This window comes from Taudactylus pleione, unplaced genomic scaffold (genome assembly GCF_031769625.1).
Source record: "Taudactylus pleione unplaced genomic scaffold, aTauple2 ptg000987l, whole genome shotgun sequence".
Classification (NCBI taxonomy): domain Eukaryota; kingdom Metazoa; phylum Chordata; class Amphibia; order Anura; family Myobatrachidae; genus Taudactylus; species Taudactylus pleione.
In genome coordinates, this window is record NW_028285388.1 from 260,598 (window position 1) to 281,406 (window position 20,809).

The 20,809-nt window shown below is 49.9% G+C and overlaps 1 protein-coding gene across 2 annotated transcripts in view; it reads left to right on the forward strand.

Annotated features, from left to right (window-relative positions):
* The first annotated feature begins 406 nt into the window (after window positions 1-406).
* STON2 (stonin 2) overlaps window positions 407-20,809 on the forward strand; it is a 93,307-nt gene continuing 72,904 nt past the window's right edge. For both annotated transcript variants that reach the window (XM_088460882.1, XM_088460883.1), the window contains exon 1: window positions 407-871. The gene's annotated coding sequence lies outside the window, so the exon portion shown is untranslated. The remainder of the gene's footprint in view (window positions 872-20,809) is intronic.

The following is a 20,809-nucleotide window of genomic DNA, read 5'->3' on the forward strand; positions in this document are numbered from 1 at the left end:
TCTTGCATTTCCGGTAAAGTACTGTATGATGAATAACAAGGTGTGATTGGTTCTAGTTACTAAACTCAGGTGTTTATTTACTAAGCAGTGTTAGGAGACAAAGTGAAATTAGATAAGGTACCAGCCAATCAGCTCCCAACTGTCATCTCACAGGCTGTGTTTGAAAAATGACAGTTGGGAGCTGATTGGCTGGTACCTTATCACTTTTCACTCTGTCTCCTAACACTGATTAGTAAATAGACCCCCGGTCGATGTCTTATTATACCTGTACGGTAGTCGTGTTACACCACATTACACAATACTACTCTGCACTGTCTGCTAAGGGTTAAAGCACCAGCCCTGCTGTCAAGATGTTATTAAGTAGCCAATCAGAAGGAACTTTGGGGAAGTGGGAGGAACCTGCATGTTCTCGTATCTCTCCCTGGCACTGAGAACACAGCTGCCCTGGATCTGCAGCTCTCCTGTTCTGCTCCTGTCCCCCTGGATCTCATACCACCCTGCTGTCCCTGATCTGCTGCCCCTGGCTCTCCTGCCGTCTGCTCCTGTCATCCTGGATCTCATACCACCCTGCACTCCCTGATCTGCTGCCCCTGGCTCTCTTGCCCTCTGCTCCTTTCCCCTTGGATCTCATACCACCCTGCACTCCCTGATTAGAAAACGCACCCCCTGATCTGCTGTCCCTGGATCTGATACCACCCTGGCACCCCCTGATCTACCGTCGCTGGGTCTGATACCACCGTGCACCCCCTGATCTGCTGTCTCTGGATCTGATAGCACCCTGGCACCCCCTGATCTGCTGTCTCTGGTTCTTCTGCTCTCTGCAGTTTGCAGCTGCTGCTGTGAGAAGTGTCAGCCCTGTGCACCAAGCCAGGTACAAATAGCATATGTGTAATTCATGGTACCGGACTGTATATATTCTGTTACTACAGTTACCCAACTCCTAGTGTGCCCCACTGCTCTGTAATCCTGTGTATCTGTTCCCACCTGAATCTGTGCCCATGAGACTTGGGCACAGTACCATCCCCTCGCTGCATGCAGAAGTCACTGCACAGTACTGGCCTTATTATTGAAGTAGTAATATCTCCCTACACCGGCCTGCTACTTTACTGCTCCCTCTGTGCTCTGTAACTCCTTTGTATCCCCTCCAAAGCCCATACATGCACATAATAATAATAATTCACACGAAGTGTAGAGTGAGTGAGGAGCCTATAATTTATGTGGGATAATACACTCCCTACTGTATATTATATGTATATTACAAATCGCAGAGGCTTTCTGTGACCATATAACAGCATGTATACAGGCTACAGAACTCCAAGGTAACTTGTAATATCTGTTATGTTGGTGAGTCTGAATCTTTCCTTATACACAAGTTTCCTAGTGAACACGGAAGTGATGACATCAGAACTCACTCTTTTGGGGGATTTCAATAAGCCACGATAATGCAATCACTTTTCGCGTGCGAATTTCATTAAAAAAAAAAAACATTTTTGCGCAATCCAATTCTAAAAGTCGTGATTGAAATGGGGAAATCTGCCGGTACCTGAAAAAAAGGCAAAGTGATATAGGATAACAATATAGAAGTGTATTAGTGGCCTTAATAAAAATATTTGGTATTTTGAAATTGTGTCAAATGACTGTTTTATGCAGATTTCTAACACAAGTGAAATAATTATATAAAGCATGTGGTTTGTTTTTTTGCAAAATAAATGTTCTTTTTTACATTTGTGTTGCATAAACATGCCTATAAGTCAGTGGTTCCCAAACTGTGCGCTGCGGCACCCTGGGGTGCCTCGGGACAATTGCAGGGGTGCCTCAGGTTGGTGGACCAGCACCAAATAAATTGATTTATGGTCAATGTAATATGAGGGCAAATAGAAGTGCAAACCTGCCCACCAGCATATAACTGACCTACAGTAAGGACGACAGATAAGCACAATTTACTTCACTGCATTTTTTTCTGAATTTCTCAAAACAAACTTTTGATGTAGGGGTGCCGTGAAAACAATTCTGATGCACTAGGGTGCCGTGATTCAAAAAAGTTTGGGAACCACTGATATAAGTATATATATTTGTGTAATTAAAAGACTTAAAAAAAAAAATAAACCTCAAAATACGCCTATAACAACCATCTGCAATTTTAAGAACTCTTGTCCCTTCCATATAGCACCCCCATATACCTGTGCCATCCAAACAGCAACCCCATATACCTGTCCCATACATACAGCACTCCTGTCGGTGTTGACAGCCGGCATCCCGGTTCCTGGTCTCCCATACCCAACCCGTCTCAGCGACCTGTTTGTCTCAGTGACTTGTATATATCAGCGAACTATATTTCTCAGTGACCTGTGTGTCTCAGTGACCTATTTACTTCAGTGGCCTGTATGTCTCAGTCCCTTGTATGTCTCAGTGCCTTGTATGTCTCAGTGACCTGTATATCTCAGCGAGCTATATTTCTCAGTGACCTGTATGTCTGTGACCTGTATGTCTGTGACCTGTATGTCTCAGTGACCTGTGTGTCTCAGCGACCTCTAAGTCTCAGTGACCTGTTATCCTAACCCTCTCCCTATGCTAACCCTCCCTCCCTGGTGCCTGAACCTAACCTCCCCCCTAGTGCCTACCCCCTCCCCGAAACCTAACCCTTCCCCCTAGTGCCTAACCCCTAAACCTAACGCTAACTCTCCCCCTAACCCTGCTACTTACCATAGGGATTGCGGAAGTCGGGATGCCGGAGTCGGGATTCAGACAGGTGCCGGGATTCCGGCGCCAGCATTTTGGCCACTGAAATCCCTTCGGTCGGCTATAGACCGCATCCCACCTGTATATCTGAATGAAATGCCTGTCTCAGTGACCTGTATGTCTCAGTGACCTGTATGTCTCAGTGACCTGTATGTCTCAGTGACCTGTGTGTCTCAGTGACCTGTATATCTCAGTGACCCGTACGTCTTAGTGACCTGTATGTCTCAGTGAAATGTCTGTCTCAGGGCCTGATTCAGAGCCGGACGCTCTGACCAGAGCGCTCGCTCTGAATCAGGGCCAGCCTAGCTTCAAATGGAGCGGCCTCCTGGTCGCTCGCATAGCTGTGGGTAATGGACCATCACGACCATCGGGCTTGCGACGAGACCCTTGTGGTAGGGTCTCGTCTGCCGCAAGCCCGGAGTGCTTTTGGCTCTATCAGAGCCAAAAACACTTCCACTGACATCACTAGTGATGTCAGTGGGGCCGGACCCAGGCGGTAGGCCTCCGTCTGGGCAGCCACGCCCCCGGCACGCCCACCAAAGGGGGCGTGCTGTCACTCACCATCGACAGCACGCCCCCTTTGGTGCGAGACCCCGAGCGACTGCTTCCCCGTCGCTCGCCGGGTCTCGCGCATGCGCACGACGGAGGCGCCTCCGTTGTGCGCATGCGCATTTCAGTAACATCGACCCGCTTGCGAGCATATAGCGCTCGCTAGCGGGTCTGAATGAGACCCTCAGTGATCTGTACGTCTCAGTGACCCGTACGTCTCAGTGACCCATACGTCTCAGTGACCTGTAAGTCTCAGTTATCTGTGAATGTCAGACAGTCCTTCCCACTGAGCCTTATACAGTGCAACATGCAACATATTATTGTACCAAATGTGCCACAAAATAATGAAACAAGCATATTACAGCCCAAACCCCATTCACTTCCCTGATATTACACTATCATTCTACTCAATAGCCCCTCAAAACCTCATGTACTACAGTAGGACAATGTCTGTCACAATAGTGGGATTTAGAAGCTGTGTTCCCGGACTGGGCCTTGGACTTGTACTACTTGGCGCAGACGCTCACTGGAGGAGACTTGGCTTGATAAAGTTTCTCCGCATGAGAGGGTGCAGTGAACTGGAAGGAGTTTGAGTAATGCAGAAGTAGCTTGGTAGCTTGGAAGCCACTTGGAACGGCTGGATAGCCTTGAGTGGACGTTGGTAGCTGGGAAACTACGTGGAGCGGCTGGATAGCCGTGGGTAGATGTTGGTAGCTGGGCGGCTACGTGGAGCGGCTGGATAGCCGTGGGTAGACGTTGGTAGCTGGGTGGCTACGTGGAGCGGCTGGATAGCCGTGGGTAGATGTTGGTAGCTGGGCGGCTACGTGGAGCAGCTGGATAGCCGTGGGTAGGCGTTGGCAGCTGGGTGGCTACGTGGAGCGGCTGGATAGCCGTGGGTAAACGTTAGTAGCTGGGTGGCTACGTGGAGCGGCTGGATAGCCGTGGGTAGATGTTGGTAGCTGGGAAGCTACGTGGAGCGGCTGGGAAGCCGGAAGGTGAATACTAATCTAGATAGCAGAAAACACCTTTGGAGCACCGTGGGAAGGCTCACAGTAAACTAAGAAACTAGTTGCACTGGCAACTTGTGTCTGCATTGGGGATCCTTTTATAGTGGACGCTGGGAGCTGACAGGCTGAGAGAGAAGGAGAAGACTCCTCATTGGTGGTAGTGGAGTCACATGGGCAATCCAAGATGGCCGCGCCCATGGACCGGAGGACAGCGCTTCTTGGAAGTAGTCAGCGGGGACCAGCGATCAGCAGGAGCCGGCGTGGAAGCAGCACAGCAGCGGGACCCTCCAGAGGACAACAGCGGAGACCGCCCTGAGAGAGGAGGAGGCAGCGTACAGCGCGGGAACCGGAAGACAGCGCGGGTCAGTGCCCGCAAAGGTAAGCGACGGGGTCTGATTCTGGGGTCTCTAGAGCGGCCTGTGACAATGTCACCATCTCACAGCACAGTTTAGGTTTCTTAACGCTTCCCCGGAGAGGGATCCACACACCGGCAGCTTGCACATGCGCAGTAGGACTTCCGGACTTATGATCACAACACTAAGGACGTCTCTTATCGGACAATCTGTCCTTTGCCTTTTAAATCACATTTATTAATGCATATGGTGTTAAAAAACGCCACTATGCATGCGATAAGTGGTGAGATGTATTGCATGCAATGATACATCCTGCCCAATGTGTTGTATTCTGGTGTATGTATGGGATGTAGTTATGAGCCCGGCTATCAGGATGCTGGTGCACAGAATGTCAATATTGGAATCCTGACACCAGTCAGAATCCCGACCGCTGACATCCCGGCGGTAAGTATTGGGTTATGGTTAGGGGTTAGGCACTAGGGGGGTGGTTAGGTTAAGGCTCCGGGGTGGGGGGTTTGTATGCGATTATAATGCTGGCGGTCGCAATGCCACTACAGAATCCCGGCGAGGGTGACTTAACCTACGCCGGGAGACCGGCACCTGGCATCACGAACGTAAGGATGCCGAGCGCGGACAACCACGGGGGTTGTTTAGGGTTCCGGGGGGGGGGGTGCTTAGGGTCAAGCACCTTCCCCCCCCCCCCCCGGAGGCTAGGGTTAGGTTCAGGCTAGGGGCAGGGAAGGTTAGGGTTAGGCACCCCTGGGGGGAACTTAGGGTTAGGTACCCCCCCCCCCCGGGGGGAACTTATGTTTAGGCACTTAGAGGGGGGATTAGGGTTAGGCACAGGGGGGAAGATTAGGGTTAGGCACCCTAAAGGAGGGTTAGGGGTAGATTAGGCGGTGTAACATATGTATTCCTGGGGGTGGGTTAGGTTTAGGCTGGGGGGGAGGGTTCGGGTTAGGCTGGGGGTGGAGGGTTAGTTTTAGGCTGCAGGGAGGGAGGATTAGGGGTAGGGTTAGCCTATTTACCTGTAGGTGTCGGCCTTGTAACCCAGTCCGGATGCCAGTGTCTGGATCCTGAGCACCGGAATAACGTACCCAACCCGTATGTACATAAGAGTCAGTGAGATCTGATATACTAGTTTATAATTTGCCATGTTGTGGCTTAAACCAATATTCAGCCAATCAAAGCGCTGCGGCACAAAGTTCCCAGAGACTTAATAGGCTGCAATCTCGGGACTCTCTGGGTGTCTATTAAGTAACTGGTGAAATGCTCTATCCTCCCCATATACTGTACAGCACGTCTGTTACCACCATTCCTAGGGCACTTGGTATTTGGCAGGTGTATTTAGGGGAGAGGGTGTTGGAGATGGAATCAGTATGTATTGCCGGCGGATGTAATGCGGCTAACAAAATACTGACGCTGAAAGGCAAAACAGTTAAAATGCTGATCGAAGCACATAAGTACCCTAACCCTCTCCTCTCCCCCCTCTAACCCTTCCGTAGTGGTGCCTAACCCTAAGTCCCCCCTGTGGTGCCTAACCCTAAAACTCTCGGGGTGGTGCCTAACCCTCAGTCCCCCCTGTGGTGCCTAACCCTATCTTATTGGTGCCTAACCCTAAGACTCCCGGGGTGGTGCCTAACCCTAACCCTATCTTATTGGTGCCTAACCCTAAGTCTCCCCTGTGGTGCCTAACCCTAACCCTATCTTATTAGTGCCTAACCCTAAGACTCCCGGGGTGGAGCCTAACCCTAAGTCCCCCAAAATGGTGCTTAACCCTAACCCTTCCCCCCCCACTGCTAAGTGCTTCCATTCGTCGCTTACCTTCGTTCAGGATGGCGTCTAATCGGGATTTCGGCATCTGGTTCTAAACGCCTGTCGGTATTTAGATGTCTACATTAAGACTCCTAGTGGGCTTTAACCGTCTGTATTTTGTCCGGCGGGATTAGCAGTGGCGGTATGCTAACTACATACCATTGGAGATGACCAAGGGCTTCAGGACCTTATTCAGAGGCGGCCGTACGGTCTTCGACTGCACGGCCGCCTCAATGTTTTGCCAGTGCGCATGCGCACGAGGGAGCCGGCTCCCTCGTGCGCATGCGTGAGACCCGCTAGGACCGACAGCGCTGGTCGTAGCGGGTCTCTTTCCAAAGGGGGCGAGCTGTCGATGTTGATTGACAGCTCGCCTCATTTGGAAGGCGGGCCAGGGGGGTGGCAGGCGAAACGGAGGCGTTCCCATGGGAACGCCTGCCATTTGGGGGAGGCCCCACTGACATCACTAGTGATGTCAGTGGAGAGCTTCCGGCTCTGACAGAGCCAGAAGCTCTCCGGGGCTTACAACAAGTGAGACCCTACCCTAGGGTCTCATCGTAAGCCCCGATGGTCGCGATGGTCTCCGACCATCACCCGAGCGGTCGTTAGAGCTGTGGGTGTTAACCCACAGCCTAACGACCGCAACATAGGCGGGCGGTCAGGATGCAAGTGGCCGTCCAGTTTCTGAGCGATCGCTTGCATCCTCCGACCGCCTCTGAATGAGGCCCTCAGTGTAGTGTTAGGATGTGGGCTAGGCCTTGGGCTTCAGTGTAGTGTTAGGATGTGGCCTAGGCCTAGGCCCTTAGTGTAGTGTTAGGATGTGGCCTAGGCCTAGGGGTTCAGTGTAGTGCTAGGATGTGGCCTAGGCCTAGGGCCTTAGTGTAGTGTTAGGATGTGGCCTAGGCCTAGGGCTTCAGTGTAGTGTTAGGATGTGGCCTAGGGCCAGGGCCGGTTCTATGGTTACGCATGGTACGCGGCCGCGTAAGGCGCCACATAGTGAAGGGCGCCGCGGCCACGACCATGCAGATTTCAGAGGCTTACAGCGGTGCAGACTGTGTCTCTGTGACACAGCTGCACCGCGCGTGTAGCGCTGACCGGACGGAGTTCGGTCAGCGCTACACAGTGCCAAACACACAGCCGCCGGTTCCGGCAGCTGTGTGTTTGTTTCAGCAGCTGATGAGAGTCTGTCAGACTCTCATCGGCTGCTGCTGCTGCTCCCACTGCGGGAGCCATCTTCCGGCTCCTGCAGTGGGTAATGGGAGAGACTTCATGACGTCATGAAGTCTCTCCCATAATGCAAAGTGGCCCTGGAGAATGGTCGGGAGTAGCTGATAGTGGCGGCGGGAGCAGGAGTGATGGGGGTTCAGGTAAGTGTTTTTTTTTTTTTTTAATTACGTGTGTCTCTACTGGGGGGGAGCTGCAAGGGGTGATTACTACTGGGGGCACTTGAAGGGGGGATTACTACTGGGGGTACTTGAAGGGGGATTACTAGTGGGGATACTTGAAAGGGGGATTACTACTGGGGGTACTTGAAGGGAGGATTACTACTGGGGGCACTAGAAGGGAGGATTACTACTGGGGGCACTTGAAAGGGGGATTACTAATGGGGGCACTTGAAGGGATTACTACTGGTGGCACTGCAGCACAGAACGTATTTTTGACCTGAGGGGGTAATGTGTGAACATGCGGTAGCCAGGTGTCAAAAAATGTCTCTGCTCCTTTATCTTTATTAAGAGATAATACTAACCAATCCATATTGAACAGATACGATATTCTAGGGTGTAGAAGATTGAGTGTTAGAGTGTCAGCAGAGATCCATTGGGATAGGATGGTTTTCTTTGCAGCTGCTGCAATCTTTGCGGTCACATGAATAGGATAGGCTACATAGCAGTCTGTGCACAGGGCACATAGTGACATTGGTGAGATAGGTGTGGCATCATACACACGGCTGGTAAGGGGTGGGGGGAGCGGTGCTTTGGGCCTGCGGTCACATGAATAGGATAGGCTACATAGCAGTCTGTGCACAGGGCACACAGTGACCTTGGTGAGATAGGTGTGGCACCATGTGTGTGGCTGGTAAGGGGTGGGGGGAGCGGTGCTTTGTGCCCGTGGTCACATGAATAGGATAGGCTACATAGCAGTCTGTGCACAGGGCACGCAGTGACATTGGTGAGATAGGTGTGGCACCATGTGTGTGGCTGGTAAGGGGTAGGAGGAGAGATGCTTTGGGCCTGCGGTCACATGAATAGGATAGGCTACATAGCAGTCTGTGCAGAGGGCACACTGACATTGGTGAGATAGGTGTGGCACCATGTGTGTGGCTGGTAAGGGGTGGGGGGAGAGGTGCTTTGGGCCTGCGGTCACATCAATAGGATAGGCTACATAGCAGTCTGTGCACAGGGCACACAGTGACAGTGGTGAGATAGATGTGGCACCATGCACGTGGCAGGTAAGGGGTGAAGGGAGAAGTGCTTTGGGCCTGCGGTCACATGAATAGGATAGGTTACATAGCAGTCTGTGCACAGGGCACACAGTGACATTGGTGAGATAGGTGTGGCACCATGTGTGCGGCTGGTAAGGGGTAAGAGGAGAGATGCTTTGGGCCTGCGGTCACATGAATAGGATAGGCTACATAGCAGTCTGTGCAGAGGGCACACAGTGACATTGGTGAGATAGGTGTGGCACCATGTGTGCGGCTGGTAAGGGGTAAGAGGAGAGATGCTTTGGGCCTGCGGTCACATGAATAGGATAGGCTACATAGCAGTCTGTGCAGAGGGCACACAGTGACATTGGTGAGATAGGTGTGGTACCGTGTGTGTGGCTGGTAAGGGGTGGGGGGAGAGGTGCTTTGGGCCTGCGGTCACATGAATAGGATAGGCTACATAGCAGTCTGTGCACAGGGCACACAGTGACATTGGTGAGATAGATGTGGCACCATGCACGTGGCAGGTAAGGGGTGAGGGGAGAAGTGCTTTGAGCCTGCGGTCACATGAATAGGATAGGCTACATAGCAGTCTGTGCACAGGGCACACAGTGACATTGGTGAGATAGATGTGGCACCATGCACGTGGCAGGTAAGGGGTGAGGGGAGAAGTGCTTTGGGCCTGCGGTCACATGAATAGGATAGGCTACATAGCAGTCTGTGCAGAGGGCACACAGTGATATTGGTGAGATAGGTGTGGCACCATGTGTGTGGCTGGTAAGGGGTGAGGGGAGAAGTGCTTTGGGCCTGCGGTCACATGAATAGGATAGGCTACATAGCAGTCTGTGCACAGGGCGCACAGTGACATTGGTGTGAGTGGTGGGTGAAGGCGCTGGGTGGAGCACCTGAAGAAAATTTTGGCAGAAGCGATTTCATTGTGGGCGAAGCTGCGGGCAATAGCTAGTAGTATAATAAGACAAGTCACAAATGACCTGCCAGGTGTGATAAGCATACTGTAGGTATTTCTGTAATAAGTAGTAATGGGAGGAGGTGGATCACAGTGGAAGGATTGGTGCAGTAAATGTGGTGCTGTGGCCGGCACGTCTCAGCAGACATCAACCTATGGAGGGGCAGAGACAATAACTGTCTGAGGTGCCTCCTAATAACCCCTACCTGCTAGTATCAGCCCTTCCCCTGGAGCCTTGTCCCTGGTGCACAGCCATGCATCATAATGCGCAGGGGCTGGGACACCCACTTTGAGCGGCTGCAGTCGCAACCATGGGACGCACCATTGGGACTTGCAAGAGCCCATGCCGGGTGCAGAATCTCTGTCAGAATATGGCCTCCAATGTGCGTGATTGAGTCCACAACCTCTCCCGTGACACTCCCATAACACACCCATGAGACAAAATATCTTTGTGCCTCTCTTTAGCCACCTCCCTGTTACCGCCCAACGCATCCCAGAGTCAGTGCGACTCAATCAGTCCTGGGACTCTGTACGCCGACACCGTGGGACTCATGGGTGGTGCGACTTTTTACAGCTTTAGACACATGGGCAGTCATAAAAATTCACCAATTTACATGAAGATCACCATTGTGAGCGGCTCAGAATCAGCTCTGATGTCTCACGACCTACATGTCAGCGATACTGCTCTGTGTGCATGCAGCCACTAAGATGGCTGCCACCAGTTCTGTCACAGGATCAGAGAGGCTGAGTGGCTCTGGCCTTGGAGTGTTGTCACCTAGTTCTTCTTTCCTTCCAAAAAATGTGTCTTTTCGGGCTGATATATATATATGTCACAATGTATTTGGAGTGTTGTCACCTAGTTCTTCTTTCCTTCCAAAAAATGTGTCTTTTCGGTCTGATATATATATATATATATATATATATATATGTCACAATGTATTTGGAGTTTGTATGTTCTCTCTGTGGTTGTGTGTTTTTGCCTCTGGCTGCGCCCAAACTCCAATGCCATTCTGCGTCTGACGGAATTAACCTGTGTTCGTGTCCGTGTGGTAAGAAGTATAGATTGCGAGTTCCATTGGGGCAGCGATAGAGGGTCTCATTCAGACCCGCTTGCGAGCAATGTACGCTCGCAAGCAGGTCGATGGTGCCCAAGTGCGCATGCGCACGACGGAGGGAGCTCCGTCGTGTGCATGCGCGAGACCCGACAAGCGACGGGGAAGCTGTCGCTCCAGGTCTCGCACCACAGGGGGCGTGCTGTCGATGGTGAGACAACGAAGAGTGTGGGGGAGAGGCTCCTTAGCACATGACACTAACGTGTGAGGTCTCATTACTCATTACACTCGCACGTGTGGCAGCGGTCACTGATGTCGCAGTAACCAGCGCTAGTCACACAGGCATACAGAGTCCATATATCTCTATATTAGATCACCTCCATGACATGCACGCATTACCAGGGTCACTCGCCCTATTAGTTACCATTTCTGCCAGCAGAGAAAAGGTTAACGATGCCACCTCACTATCCGCCCTGGAGCTCAGAGAAACTTTCCAATTAGAGCTGGGATGAAAGATGTTTGGATATCTGAGGCGGTTGGATTGCCGGAGCCTAACAGGCTCCATGGTAACAGATTTCCCTGTGACTGAGACAAGTTATAGAGAGGAAAAAAAATAGGTTTGCTCGAATGCTGTGCGTCCGACTTTGTGGGGAAACTAGAGCGAAAACAGAACATAATGTACCTGGCAGTAACTGCTCTGCTGTATGTGTCCAGGGGCTCTGCAGGGTAATGTCTGTCCATCCAGCTGCAAGGAACAGTCCCTCCTGCGACAGGTAATTTCCAGCTCAGCCGTCCGTATCGCCTGACAATGCAAATGTGGCGAGAGCCACTGAAGAAATGGACGCATCAGTGGGCAGGACAAGTTTACAGCCGTAACTAAACTCTTCGGCAGCAAAGTATATTTGCATTATAGTTTGGGTATGATGCCCTCTCCTTATAGGCCGGTGGAACATTATAACCGGAGATAGCGGACACCACCAATAAAACGTGCGCCAGCAGTCTCCAAGGAAACACACGGTGTCATCTGGAACGCCACCCCTCATTTATTGGGCATTAAACTTGTCATAGCCAAGGTCAACCTGCAAGTATGCGGTCGCGCGATACACTTCCATAAATGCACCGAACTGTCTGGCCCGTCCATAGCAGAGGGCGGTATTATTATTATCATTATTATTAAACTTTATTTATAGGGCACAACAAGTGGTCCGCAGCGTATCGTACATAGGGCGAAACAATGAGACAGTACCGGGTAAATACAGTAGACAATACTGTATACTACAACTCTCAACACAGCCACTGATGCAAGGAGTGCAATGGGCATGCCTAGACCAAAACGCTGTGCGCCTACGCCTGTCACTGGATTGGTACATAGGCTTTCCCATGCTAAGGCACATATGTAACAAGGATTGCGGCGGAATACGTACTTGTTCTGTTATCGCCATCTAAGGGCGACAGTAAAAGGCTGCGTCATTGGCAAATTTTCGCACAAACTCTGGGTACAAAGTCGCGCTGTGGGGGCATTAGCGTATGTCTCTGATCAGGCCCTCAACAAGATTTTACTGATATATTGGGATAACTGGACGATAAAAAAAAATCACACATAGCAAAGCATTGTTGTAATTACACCTCTTAGCGTCTGTCTGACGCCGACATCCCCCGGACACAGCTGTAACCTTGTGCTGTTCAGCAATATTATATCTACAAAGATTACATTGTGCTTAAAATAAGTCATTTTTCTGTAAAACGCCCCATTAATAATTGTAATTTAGTGGGTTGGTCATTCATTCATTAACCTCACAGGAAGTCCCGAGGCCGAATTCTGAGTGATTTGTATGTATGTGATGTATAAAGTAACAGCAATTTGTAGCCCTACCAAGGAATTTGTGGTGATATTACAGAGTCAGTGGTGTAACTGTATGTACAGGAGAAGCAGCGCATGGGAGACACAGAGACTGGGGTGATATTACAGAGTCAGTGGTGTAACTGTATGTACAGGAGAAGCAGCGCATGAGAGACACAGAGACTGGGGTGATATTACAGAGTCAGTGGTGTAAGTAACTGTATGTACAGGAGAATCAGCACATGAGAGCCAGAGACTGGGGTGATATTACAGAGTCAGTGGTGTAACTGTATGTACAGGAGAAGCTGCGCATGAGAGACACAGAGACTGGGGTGATATTACAGAGTCAGTGGTGTAACTGTATGTACAGGAGAAGCAGCGCATGGGAGACACAGAGACTGGGGTGATATTACAGAGTCAGTGGTGTAACTGTATGTACAGGAGAAGCAGCACATGAGAGACACAGAGACTGGGGTGATATTACAGAGTCAGTGGTGTAACTGTATGTACAGGAGAAGCAGCACATGGGAGACACAGAGACTGAGGTGATATTACAGAGTCAGTGGTGTAACTGTATGTACAGGAGAAGCAGCGCATGAGAGCCAGAGACGGGTGATATTACAGAGTCAGTGGTGTAACTGTATGTACAGGAGAAGCAGCACATGAGAGACACGGAGACTGGGGTGATATTACAGAGTCAGTGGTGTAACTATATGTACAGGAGAAGCAGCGCATGAGAGACAGAGACTGGGGTGATATTACAGAGTCAGTGGTGTAACTGTATGTACAGGAGAAGCTGCGCATGAGAGACACGGAGACTGGGGTGATATTACAGAGTCAGTGGTGTAACTGTATGTACAGGAGAAGCAGCGCATGAGAGACACAGAGACTGGGGTGATATTACAGAGTCAGTGGTGTAACTGTATGTACAGGAGAAGCAGCGCATGGGAGACACAGAGACTGGGGTGATATTACAGAGTCAGTGGTGTAACTGTATGTACAGGAGAAGCAGCACATGGGAGACACAGAGACTGGGGTGATATTACAGAGTCAGTGGTGTAACTGTATGTACAGGAGAAGCAGCACATGGGAGACACAGAGACTGGGGTGATATTACAGAGTCAGTGGTGTAACTGTATGTACAGGAGAAGCAGCGCATGGGAGACACAGAGACTGGGGTGATATTACAGAGTCAGTGGTGTAACTGTATGTACAGGAGAAGCAGCACATGGGAGACACAGAGACTGGGGTGATATTACAGAGTCAGTGGTGTAACTGTATGTACAGGAGAAGCAGCGCATGATTGTAAGCTTACGAGCAGGGCCTTCCTACATATATATCTGTCTGTTATTACCCAGTTTTGTTCTATTTATATTTCCAACTGTAAAGCGCAACGGAATATGCTGCGCTATATAAGAAACTGTTAATAAAATAAATAAAATGAGAGACACAGAGACTGGGGTGAAGCCTGCGCTGCTGTCTCCTGCTCGCGCCCACACACACATCAGAATCCCGCTCATCTCCCACTGACAGATGGAAAACTCATCTCTCTAGCCATGTAATTAGGCAGGCTTGTGCACAGGTAAGGGGACTGTCTAGGGGGAGGGGGTACAAAATGGCATTTTAAAAGAGAATGCAGTGACCCCCCCCCCCTCTCCATCCTGAGCCATTAACTTAACAATTACCTCTTATATTGCCATAGAGCACGCATAGCAGTGATATGTGTCTACCCCGTCTGTGTCGCCCCTGATTGTCTGCCTCTCCCCTTTAGAATGTAAGCTCTCACGAGCAGGGCCCTCTTCCCCATGTGCTTTTCCTTCCCTTACTTATACTATTATCTACTCCAGGGGTGGGGAACCTTTTTTCTGCCAAGGGCCATTTTGATATATATAACATTATTCGCCGGGCCTGGTGCAGGCCACGCCCCCTCCATGTGACGTCACACGGGTGCCGGGCCACAATCGCCGGAGATTACAGCAATGTGCCCAGCGCATCCCGAGGATGCTCTGGGGAGCTGTAAGGGCAGCGGTGTGACCGTCTGAATCAGGCCCTAAGGACACTCCAGGCAGCACTGCTGCATAGATTCTGGCTGCAGGGTGCCATTCTAGGCCAGATGAGGCTAGCAGAAAAAAGCTCCGAGGGCCAGACCAAATGATTCCGCGGGCCTTATACGGCCCCCAGGCCAGAGGTTCCCCATCCCTGATCTACTCCATACTACCTACAACAGCATCTAACCCTTGGTTGCTGCGCCCTGCCACTTATTTGAGAGTTATGGGCCTGATTCAGCTTAGAACGGTATTGCAAATTTGCACACAAGCAGTACAATTCTTCTGGACTGGCCAGCAATGCGGTAAGTCTCTTCTTACAGCCGCCGGGCATGATCGCCGGGGAAATGAGCAGCGCTCGCCTTCCCTGGCAAAGATTTTTATATTTTTTTTAATTGCCGCAAATGATTTTCTATTGCCGTTATACAGTATGCGGCGTATGAGCTATTTATTATACAGTCAGGTGCATAAATATTGGGACATTGACAGAATTTTCATATTTTGGCCTCTATTCACCACCACAATGGCTTTGAAATGAAACAAACAAGATGTGCTTTAACTGCAGACTTTCAGATTTAATTTGAGGGTAATTACATCCAAATCAGGTGAACGGTGTTGGAATTACAACGGTTTCTATATGTGCCTCCCACTTTTTAAGGGGCCAAAAGTAATGGGACAAACTAAACAATCCAAAATCTAACTTTCACTTTTTAATACTTTGTTGCAAATCCTTTGCAGGCAATTACAGCCTGAAGTCTGGAACGCATAGACATCACCAGACGCTGGGTTTCATCCCTGGTGATGCTCTGCCAGGCCTCTACTGCAAATATCTTCAGTTCCTGCTTGTTCTTGGGGCATTTTCCCTTCAGTTTTGTCTTCATCAAGTGAAATGCATGCTCAATCTGATTCAGGTCAGGGGATTGACTTGGCCATTGCATAACATTCCACTTTTTAGCCTTAAAAAACTGTTTGGTTGCTTTTGCAGTATGCTTCGGGTCATTGTCCATCTGCACTGTGAAGCACCGTCCAATGGTTCTGAAGCATTTGACTGAATATGAGCATATAATATTGCCCGAAACACTTCAGAATTCATTCTGCTGCTTTTGTCAGCAGTCACATCACAAATAAATACAAGGGAACCTGTTCCATTGGCAGCCATACATGCCCACGCCATGACACTACCACCACCATGCTTCACTGATGAGGTGGAATGTTTTGTATCATGAGCAGTTCCTTTCCTTCTCCATACTCTTCTCTTCCCATCACTCTGGTACAAGTTGATCTTTGTCTCATCTGTCCATAGGATGTTGTTCCAGAACTGTAATGGCTTTTTTAGATGTTGTTTGGCAAACTCTAATCTGGTCTTCCTGTTTTTGTGGCTCACCAATGGTTTACATCTTGTGGTGAACCGTCTATATTCACTCTTGTGAAGTCTTCTCTTGATTGTTGACTTTGACACATATACACCTACCTCCTGGAGAGTGTTCTTGATTTGGCCAACTGTTGTGAAGGGGTTTTTCTTCACCAGGGAAATAATTCTTCTGTCATCCACAACAGTTATTTTCCGTGGTCTTCTGGGTCTTTTGGTGTTGCTGAGCTCTCCGATGCATTCTTTCTTTCTTTTTAAGAATGTTCCAAACAGTTGATTTGGCCACACCTAATGTTTTTGCTATCTCTCTGATGGGTTTGTTTTGATTTTTCATCCTAATGATGGCTTGCTTCACCGATAGTGACAGCTCTTTGGATCTCATATTGAGAGTCGACAGCAACTGATTCCAAATGCAAATGTCACACCTAGAATCAACTCCAGACCCTTTACCTGCTTAATTGATAATGAAATAACAAGGGAATAGCCCACACCTGTCCATGAAATAGCTTTTGAGTTGATAGTCCCATTACTTTTGGCCCCTTAAAAAGTGGGAGGCACATATAGAAACCGTTGTAATTCCTACACCGTTCACCTGATTTGGATGTAATTACCCTCAAATTACATCTGAAAGTCTGCAGTTAAAGCACATCTTGTTTGTTTCATTTCAAAGCCATTGTGGTGGTGAATAGAGGCCAAAATATGAAAATTCTGTCAATGTCCCAATATTTATGCACCTGACTGTGTGTATGTATGTATGTATGTATATATATATATATATATATATATATATATATATATATATATAATATATATATAATGCGGGTTGTATGTCAGTATTCTGCTGTCCCAGGGAAACACTCAGAAAGCAGAAGCGATGGTTGGGCGCTTCCTGCTGTACGTAGGGGAATGGCTGCTCCCTCTTGTCCACACGGAGGAGTCAGCACTGATGAGCTCGTACTTCTGTTACAGAAGACCACAGAAGAGGCCACATCTGAGACTGACTGCATACAGAGCCAGAATGCCCCGTCACTTCTCACGCCATGCATCATACTGTATCTTATGGCCCTATGGGGCTGGTTCAGAGGTGGACGCTGCTGCGCCATCGGATGCAAGCGGCCGATGTGTTCAGTCTGCGCCTGTGTCCGAGTCGCACTGCACATGCGCCCTGATACGAATCTAGAGATTCAATTTCAGTGGGCTTTCCTGAGAGGTAACGGGGCTGGCTACCCGGGCGCGGGCGTGTCGCAGTCAGTGACTGAGTCTTGTTCCGCAGTCACAACTGATTTCGGCGGCCATGCTCAGGCGGACATTCTGCGTAGGACTGGTGCAATATACGATAGTACAAGTTTTTACGCAAAGCGGCAGATTAGTATGTGTCTCTGGGCCTGATTCAGAGCCGGACGCGCTTTCAGAGCGCTCGCTCTGAATCAGGGCCCTCCCTCTCTTTTTTTAGAGCGGCCTCCTAGCCGCTCGCATAGCTGTGGGTGACCACCCACAGCTATAGCGAGCGGCCAAAAAGATGGTCGCGATGGTCAAGACCATCGCGACCATCGGGCTTGCGACGAGACCCTTGTGGTACGGTCTCGTCTGCCACAAGCCCTGGAGTGCTTTTGGCTCTATCAGAGCCGAAAGCACCCCCACTGACATCACTTGTGATGTTAGTGGGGCCGGCCCCAGACGGTAGGCGTTCCCATGGGAACGCCTCCGTCTGCGCAGCCACGCTTTCGGCCCGCCCACCAAAGGGGGCGTGCTGTCACTCACCATCGACAGCACGCCCCCTTTGCAGCGAGACCCAGAGCGACGGCTTGCCCGTCGCTATCCGGGTCTCGCGCATGCGCACGACGGAGCCGGGTCCGTCGTGCGCATGCGCACTGGCCCAACATCGACCCGCTTGCGAGCGCTCAGTGCTCGCGAGCGGGTCTTAATCAGGCCCTTTGTACGAATCCCATTTACTGCAGCATTAGCATCAAGGGTCCCCGGCAGTCGCGGCTGCATTAGCGCCCGCCTCTGATTTTTCAAGGCCTGATTCATTACGGATCGCTATTGTGTATGCATCGCGATGCGCGAAAGCACCACTGCGATCATGGAGACCACTCAGGGTCATTGCAGAATAATTGACAGGCAGTGAGCATTTGGGGGTGGTACGGGGGGGTGGTCGGAGAAACAGGCGTGCCTGACCGTTTGAACGCCGTTGCATGGGCGCGCATAAATTAGCAATTGCGATTGTATACGCAGCCTGAGTACTCATTGCGTGCAACGAGATTAGCAATTTCTAAGTAGAGTGAGCGATGCTGTACTTCTGCGTGAGGGGCCAATGGTTCTCGATGTTAATGGAGGTTTGCAAGGTAATGCGTATGTGAGATAGCGCTAGTGGGAGGCAGTGCATTGAAATTGCGATTGCAATCATTAGCATATTTTCGCAGTAGACCTGCGTGTGATTACGGAACTGCAATCGAAATAGCGATCCTTAATAAATCAGACCCTCAGTCCGTGTGGTCACTGCTTGTTGTTGCTATCTGAGTGATGACAGCAAAACAGTTTCCATTATATTCCGTATCATTCTCTCATCACTTCCAGCAATGACACAAGTCACCTGTTACCTGACCGTCAGCCAGGTTTAGCTGAAATGGAAATTCAGGGCCTGATTCAGCTGCTGAACGCAAATTCCCGATGTTTGGGAATCTGCGCAGGACCCATTCTGCGACACTGCAGAGTGGGTCCTGTTAGCCCGTTCGCAGGCTTGCAGTGATTGACAGTCTGCTTTCATTTGTGGGCGGGGAGGGGTGGCGATGCCGTTGCGGGGGAGGGAAGAAGCCAGGACCTCCGTCGGCTGACGGAGATTTCCTGGCTTCTTCCTCTAAACTGCGGCGGCCGGCTGCAGGACCCCATGGGTCACCGCAGCCGGCTGATGGTACGCAGATTATCCGATGCTGCGTTGGACAACGCAGCTCGGATAAGTAATGCACAGGGGCGTGATGCCTCCTGCTGCATTACCATACATCATATCTATAGCCTGCGTGCATACATCGGTATGCAGTCGGGAAGCTGGCGGACCTAATACCGACAGCCGGCTTCCCGACTGCTTTATCCCGGCGAGGATTAAATGACAGGCGGCTAAATCTAGACGCCTGTCATTTTACCGACGCCGGGAGACCGGCGCCGGGCATCCCGATCGAAGCAATGCCGGGCGCCGCTGCGGACAGCCGAGGGGGAGGGGGGAAAGGGTTAGGTTTAGGCACCCCCTGGGGGGACTTAGGTTTAGGCGGCGGGGAAGGGGGGTTTAGGTTTAGGTACTTAGAGGGGGGATTAGGGTTAGGGACTGGGGGCGAAGGTTAGGGTTAGGCACCCTAAAGGAGGGTTAGGGGGTTAGAAATAGGTTAGCTAATACCTTCGACGATCGGGATTTCCTCCTCTGCCGGGCTCCTGGGGTCGGGATTCTAACCGCCGGGCAGGGGTCCGGCAGTAAATCATACCACTTCCCATATATCATATCTATAGCCTGCGTGCATGCATCATATATCTATAGCCTGCGTGCATACATAATATCTATAGCCAGCGTGCATACAGTACATCATATATCTATAGCCTGCGTGCATACATCATATATCTATAGCCTGCGTGCATACATCATATATCTACTGCCTGCGTGCATACATCATATATCTATAGCCTGCGTGCATACATCATATACAGTCAAGTGCATAAATATTGGGACATTGACAGAAATTTCATATTTTGGCCTCTATTTACCACCACAATGGCTTTGAAATGAAACAAACAAGATGTGCTTTAACTGCAGACTTTCAGATTTAATTTGAGGGTAATTACATCCAAATCAGGTGAACGGTGTTGGAATTACAACGGTTTCTATATGAGCCTCCCACTTTTTAAGGGGCCAAAAGTAAGGGGACAAACTAAACAATCCTAAATCTAACTTTCACTTTTTAATACTTTGTTGCAAATCCTTTGCAGGCAATTACAGCCTGAAGTCTGGAACGCATAGACATCACCAGACGCTGGGTTTCATCCTTGGTGATGCTCTGCCAGGCCTCTACTGCACATGTCTTCAGTTCCTGCTTGTTCTTGGGGCATTTTCCCTTCAGTTTTGTCTTCATCAAGTGAAATGCATGCTCAATCGGATTCAGGTCAGGGAATTGACTTGGCCATTGCATAACATTCCACTTTTTAGCCTTAAAAAACTGTTTGGTTGCTTTTGCAGTATGCTTTGGGTCATTGTCCATCTACACTGTGAAGCGCCGTCCAATGAGTTCTGAAGCATTTGACTGAATATGAGCATATAATATTGCCCGAAACACTTCAGAATTCATTCTGCTGCTTTTGTCAGCAGTCACATCATCAATAAATACAAGGGAACCAGTTCCATTGGCAGCCATACATGCCCACCCCATGACACTACCACCACCATGCTTCACTGATGAGGTGGTATGTTTTGGATCATGAGCAGTTCCTTTCCTTCTCCATACTCTTCTCTTCCCATCACTCTGGTACAAGTTGATCTTTGTCTCATCTGTCCATAGGATGTTGTTTCAGAACTGTAATGGCTTTTTTAGATGTTGTTTGGCAAACTGTAATCTGGTCTTCCTGTTTTTGAGGCTCACCAATGGTTTACATCTTGTGGTGAACCGTCTATATT